Genomic DNA, 6,936 nt, shown 5'->3' with positions numbered 1-6,936 from the left:
CAATTTATAAGAAAAAACATAGTCATGTGGGGTCTTGTTTGATTTGTCTTAATTAGTACTTTATTAATATTCAATCGTTACAATTTTTAATAATATATAATTAAAGCTATTTAAGTTTGAAAATGTACATTAGAAGAAGACGCACACAAGATAGTGAGAATGATTAAAAAAACAGAGGGAGTATCATCTATATGAGAAATAATATCATTATGACTCATTTTAATATCGTGTTTTAGCAAACTTGTTTTTTTTTTTATCGGATGATCAATTTTCAACTCTTTATATAACTTGTTGTTATTATAAAGACCAATTAATTTATGAGAAAAATGATATTATTATTACTTAATTTGTGTCATTTTTCAAAAAACTTGTATCATTTTTTCTATTTTCATTATTATTTCTATACTCTTTATATGTTAGATTTATTGTCATTTTTTTGTGTATCATTATTATTATTCTTATGTGTATGCCACCAAATTCATCATCGTCATCATCGTTCCACCACCTTCCCCAATTTCTACTCTATTGCTGCTACTCCATATAACTCTCTTCCACATTTTCTTTAGGAAAATTTGTCAGAAACCACCTTTCATAATCACTTTTTTGTGAGAAACCACCTTTTAAAAAAAATTGGTTAATTAGCCACCTTTTTGGTTCTTTTTTTTTGTTGGAAGCCACCACTTGCCAGAATCATGCGTTGACCTTGATTTTCCGGCGTTGACCATCAGATTTTCGCCATTTTTTTCCAGATTTTTGCCATTTCTTCCACCTAAGATGTCGGGGGATGCGAGGGAGGTCATGGGCTTAGGGCTGGGAGGGTGGGAATGGTCGTGGGGGGTGTTTGCCGGCGGGTTGCGAGGGAGGAGGGGAGTTGCCGGGGATGCGAGGGGGGAGGGGGGGTTGCCGGGGATGCGAGGGGGGAGGGGGGAGAAAGATAAAGGGGGAAAATGGCGAAAATTTGATGGTCAACGCCGGAAAATCAAGGTCAACGCCGGATTCCGACAAGTGGTGGCTTCCAACAAAAAAAAGAACAAAAAAGGTGGCTAGTTAACCAAATTTTTTTAAAAGGTGGTTTCTCACAAAAAAGTGATTATAAAAGGTGGTTTTCTGACAAATTTTCCTTTTTTTTATATTGGTTTTTTCCACCAAAATTGATGAACACTAAGAGCATAACTAATGGATGATCCAAAATCTTGGATAATCAAATATTTTAATATTTCATCTCTCTTCTACCTCATTCATGATCTACTATTTAGTTTTTATGATCTCTTCACCCCCAATGGATGATCTATAATTTTAAATCTTCACATTCTCTTTCATACTTTTTACCATTCATACCATATATTCTCTCTCCTCAATCTCCTTTCCATCCCATTTATTTATTATTATAAATTATTTAAGAATCAATTAATGATTATTGAATGTAAATAATTTTTATATTTGTGATTAAAAACTATTAGTAAAAAATAATTTTGTTAATATTGTACACAATTAGATACGATAATTAACTTAATACTATCGATTCAAATATATAATCAGAAAACATATTCATCACGCTCAACCGATACAGCTCGAGATCGATATACTGAAGTTTGTAAATGACCCTTCACCCTGTGAATGCTGGAAATATTGAGACATAGGAAATGATGTTTCATCTTGAGAATAACAATAATTCTCATTCGAATTGTACATATTTTCTTGTGAATGTTGAGCAAATTGGGAGTAAAAAGATGTATTTGAGAAACTCATGTTCTGTTGGGGAAATTGTTGGTTAAGTTGAGTAGGATAAATCATATTTTGTGAGTTGTATCCCACATAAAAATTTGGATCAATTTGAAAATTGAGATCAATTTGGGAACTAAACGATTGAAATTTAAGATTAATGTGAGGTTGTTGAGGTGTTTTGGATTTTGGAGGGGTTTTTTTTTTCTACCAGTTTTGTGATCCATAACTAATCTTTATTAGGAGAGAATTTATTTTTGTGGAGTGGATAAATGTTGAAAGGAAACAAATATGACTTTCAATAACAAAATGAGCTCAAAAATAAGATGTGTAGAAATAGCTTAACATTGGCCTCTATTTATAAACAATAAAAATATAGCTGTTGGTGTTTTTTTTAAATATTAAACTGGCAATATGCCTGTTGCAAAAACTTGCAACATTAACAATTCTGCGCAATATAGGTCATTAGATTGGAGAAATAAGGATGGTTGGATGTCTGGCATGCAGATGCAGCAGAAGTGGGGCCCACTTCATTTTCAGCATCCTCTCACCTTGCGCCATGTGGCGATGAACTCACTTTTACTGTTGGGGTTTGAGATCGTCCCAATGACACGATCAAACTTCTCTTCCCTCCTATTTATTTAATGCTTTTTATTCTCTCTCTCCTCATTATCCATAAATAAGATCAACCAATGGCTTCACTCTGACACTCCCTTTCTCCAACATTACCATTACCAAGATGATCAGTACTAAAAATTCAGAACCAACTGATCAAGATGATTAAAGTCCTTGATCATCTCAACCATTGATTTCATGATAGGGGAAGAGCCACGAGCGTACTTGACACGCATCCTTTGCTGGGATTTCACTGCGACGTTGTGGAGAACCCTCATAATTCCCTCCAATCTATTAACAATAATATCAAATTCACAAAAAGTTAACATTTCAACAATTCTAGGGCATCGACTTTCGCAAATTTTTCCTCAATTACGCAATAAATTCACAATCTCAGCCTCTAAAATCGGAAGAAGTACTAGCAAGATATAGAAGGCCAAACGAGATTTTGATTAGAAATATTCTACTTTGTCTTCTTCCTCTTGACGTTACTTTCTCAGTCTTCTTCTTCTTTGAAAGCTTTCTCTTCCTTGGTTAAGTTGTTATCTCTCTCTCCCCCCTACCTTTTCGCTACTATTTTTGATTGCAACGGAGAAGAGATGAAAAAAATGGAGGTTTTGTATAATCCCCCATAAATTTATGAATTATATAAATATATTTTAATGTGTATTTTTATATAATTAAGTATATTTTGGTATTTAAACGATTTATTTCTTCTAAGGTTGATTATTTGAAAGTCAAAGGAATTATTTTAATGATTTAAGGAAGTCAAACATTTTGTGTAGTCATACTTTGAAATATATTATAAAGCTTAAAACAATATTTGGGTTGTGAAAAGGATTTTAAAATAGGTATGAGGAACTTAACCACTCAATTCATCAATCATTAAATAATACCTTTAGTCCAATCACCTTTTCCTAAGCCTAAAAGGAGAACCTATATAAACCCCCCAAAAAACTCCAGATTCCCACACAATTATTTTCTCTCTCCTCCTTCCTCCCTCTCTTTCTCTTTGCCCTCCTCTCCTCTTCGCCATTCGTCGGATCACCGAAAGCCGACCACCATTAGCAACCCACCGGAATGAGGGCGGCAGCCAGCGTTGCTTGTCTCGTGTCACGCGTCCTCCCTCCTCTTCTTGCTTTGATTATTTTCTTCCTCCTCAAGTTTTTTTAATGCAAAGTTTATATTTTTAAGGATGGTTTTAATGTGTTTATGTTTAAAAGTTATAATTTGGTGATTTAATTGTGAATCTAAGATTATATGATTTATGTAATAGAGAAATAAAAATTCAGATTTATTTATTATGTTTGAATTGAGATTTTAATTATCAAATCATGGAATTTTAGGGTTTTATGAGTTGGAAAATCATAGTAGTACATTATAATTTATGAAATTGAGTATTCTTATGGTTTTAAATATGTTTAATTATGTTTTAAAAGAGTTTTAGTATATAATATGTTACTGGAAATTTAAAAAGAGTGTTGGTATTGGAGTTTCCATGATTTAAACATGATTTTTAAGGGTTTTTACAAATAGTATAGTATTACTATACTAGGAGGTTGTAATAACTAAGTTTTAAACATGAGAAAGGTTTTTAAACACTTTTAAAAAGGGTGTAAAATATTTTATTATTGCTGATGTAAATTTATAAAGGATTGGTTGTGGATTTATATTGGTTGTTTTAGGCGGAGAATTCTCTTTATGCAACTTTTAAGGTTGGCCTCTCAATTTGTCTACAGGCCGGGTATTGTACATACCTATGTGTTAAATGGATTAATATCATGTCCTAAGAATGAAATTTATGTAGTGTTATGTATAGGAAACTATCATTAGTTATTATGTAATTTCTATTAAGTTGGATTTGCATGTTTTACGCCATTCTGTGAAGCATGTTGGTTATGATATGCATATTATGTTTGTATGGAAGATTGATGCAAGCATATGGGATTTGAGAACTTATTATATTAATTCATACGAAGGATTAATATATATGTTGGTTTGGATCATGATTGAATCATGTTGTTTCCTTTGGATTATTTAATTACTTTATGAGGACCGATGGCCTTATCTGACAAGTGGATTATTATACCTGTGAAAGGTTGGTTGGTTATTGACTTGGTTCAACAAATAAAAGAAGGTTATGGATTTAATATTGGAATTGATCTTGGGTTGTTAAGTTGATGATCATCTTGTCTAATCCTAGATAAAAATGGAAGTTTATGATTCTTCGATGATTATATTATTTGTCTTATTTGTGAGTCATAGCAAGTGAATAAATTTAGTAATCATGTAAAGTGAAACGTGGATAGCAATAGATTTGGACTTGTGCACGTCTGAAGTGTTGGACAAGTATGAGTTGGAGTACATGGTGGTAGCCCACGACTTTTGTTGGGACCGGATTGATTACCGTGTCCTATTTTTATTTTAAAGGTTCATTGATATCGTAGGAAGGGGCATACAGAGTTGCGCCCGTATTTCGTCTTCTAAACTGAAGAATGGTTTTAGTTTAGACAACTCGTTCCATTGACTATTCCATCTAAATTAATTAATCTATTAGTTGTGAAGTTTAGTTTAGTAAAAGTAGTTTGCAATGTTATTTTATTATTATTATCCCTGCTTGTTATTTATTAGTATGATGTTAGGATTGTTTATTTATTTATATATTATGTAGTACTCATCTTTGCTGATTACGTGCGTTATGTGTGTATATGTTGATCATGGCTATGCCTTATTGATCCTGTGATAACCCATTTGGTGAGCAGTCTCTAGGGATCAATAGTGCATCGTTATTTACAAGTTTGAAGATGGTGCATCATGAGCTCGGGATTAGAGAGCTTGTGTTGAATATTTATTATATTTGACCTTACCCTTTTCGTAGTTGACTTTGACTATTGTCGTTGACTTTGACTTTGAGTTTGATTTTGATTTTATTAGTTTGACTTTTAGAGTTGACTAAATTTCATTTCTAAAGTTTATTTATTATGTTTTCCACTGCAAAATTTTGAATAAGCCGATACGTTATCACACGGGCGGTAATACTTTGATGATTCTCTAAGTTTTATATAAAAAGGAAAATTTGGAAAATAAAGAATTGTCGGGGTGTTACAAAGTGGTATCTTGGAGCTTTAGGTTCTTATTGGCGTTTCGTGCTAACTTTAAATTTTTAGGCGCCTAAATAGCTAGTTACTTAAAATGAATTTTAGAAATCGAGCTCCTACTTATTCGTTTGATTCAAATTACTTTTCAAAAATTGTTAGACACAAGATTTAAAATATTTATTGTTTTTTCTTAAGGCCCGAATATTTTTTTTATTCATTATTTTATTTGGTCTGAAATTTGTTTTTAGGCTCGAAAATTTATAACTTCTTTTCTTTTCATTTCGTTTCTTTTTGTTTTTTTTCTATATATTCGAAATTTAAGTATAAGTTATTTATTTATTTTAATACTTATAGTTTATTTTGATTTAATTATTATTTTGTGAGAGATGGGTAGTATAGGAAGACATATAGGATAAAAATATTGTATGTCTGCATTAAATAGTTAGTTCTGTATGATTATATTTTTCTCCCATGCTAACTGTTTTACGTTATGCCTATGTTTTATATTATTGTTTATTCTTGCTTAGTTATTATTAGGGACATATGCTAAGTGAGAGTACCAATTTCTTATAGATGTCGTATTCATATATTATAGGATCTCTAGACATGTCTGATAGAGAAGATACTCGAGTAGAAAGCCACTCCAACCCGATTGTGTTGAGTGATGGTGAAAATGATGGAGAATTTGATAGTGATATCTATACAAGCCTAGATGCATAATGCGTAATGTGTTAAGAGTAGGCATCCCTCATAGTGATCATGAGGTTCTTCACGAGTTTGACCGTGCTAGAGTACAGACCAGGATGAACATTTACCATATTGTTATGAGACTTGAGAGTGGTTATGAGTCAGAAGAGGACGAGCCTCAGCCTAATAAGATACAAAGATCTACTAGGACTAGAAAATGCTGCTACTATAACACTGAGGACGTTGAAGATTTTGAAGATGAAGTTTTTACTCCAGAAAAATACAAGGAAATGATAAGGATAGGATTGATAATGTATCTCCCTAGATTATTTACCTATGTATTTATTCTTTGAGAATAAATGTTGGATAATTAGTCAAACAATGGTTTAAATTTAGTTCTTAGTACCTTTATTTTGTTTAGGAAAAGTACAATATTATGATTTGGAAAGAAATTGCTACTGACATCTTTTGAGGAACAAAAAGCAAATATTTAGTTATCTAAGTGAGCAGGAATTTATTTTGACACGTGAATGGAGTGTTTTTATTTATTTATTATGGTTGAATTTTTAATTAATCCTCACATGTTTTTTCTTGATGTGAATCTTTTTCATGAATGATTCTATAATTGACGATGAATCATTCTCTGGTATTATTATAACTTCACGAGAAATTATATGTTGATATGATCTTGTATGATCAATTCGAATGTTGCCTTTATAGAGAATGACATGTAAGTTTTATATCGAAATCTAAAGTAGAGTTACGTTAATTTCAGGTCCCGCAGTAAAATGGCTAACAACGATAATGATTTAGC

This window comes from Beta vulgaris, chromosome 3 (assembly GCF_026745355.1).
Source record: "Beta vulgaris subsp. vulgaris cultivar EL10 chromosome 3, EL10.2, whole genome shotgun sequence".
Taxonomy (NCBI): domain Eukaryota; kingdom Viridiplantae; phylum Streptophyta; class Magnoliopsida; order Caryophyllales; family Amaranthaceae; genus Beta; species Beta vulgaris.
Note: the sequence above shows the minus strand (reverse complement) of the source record.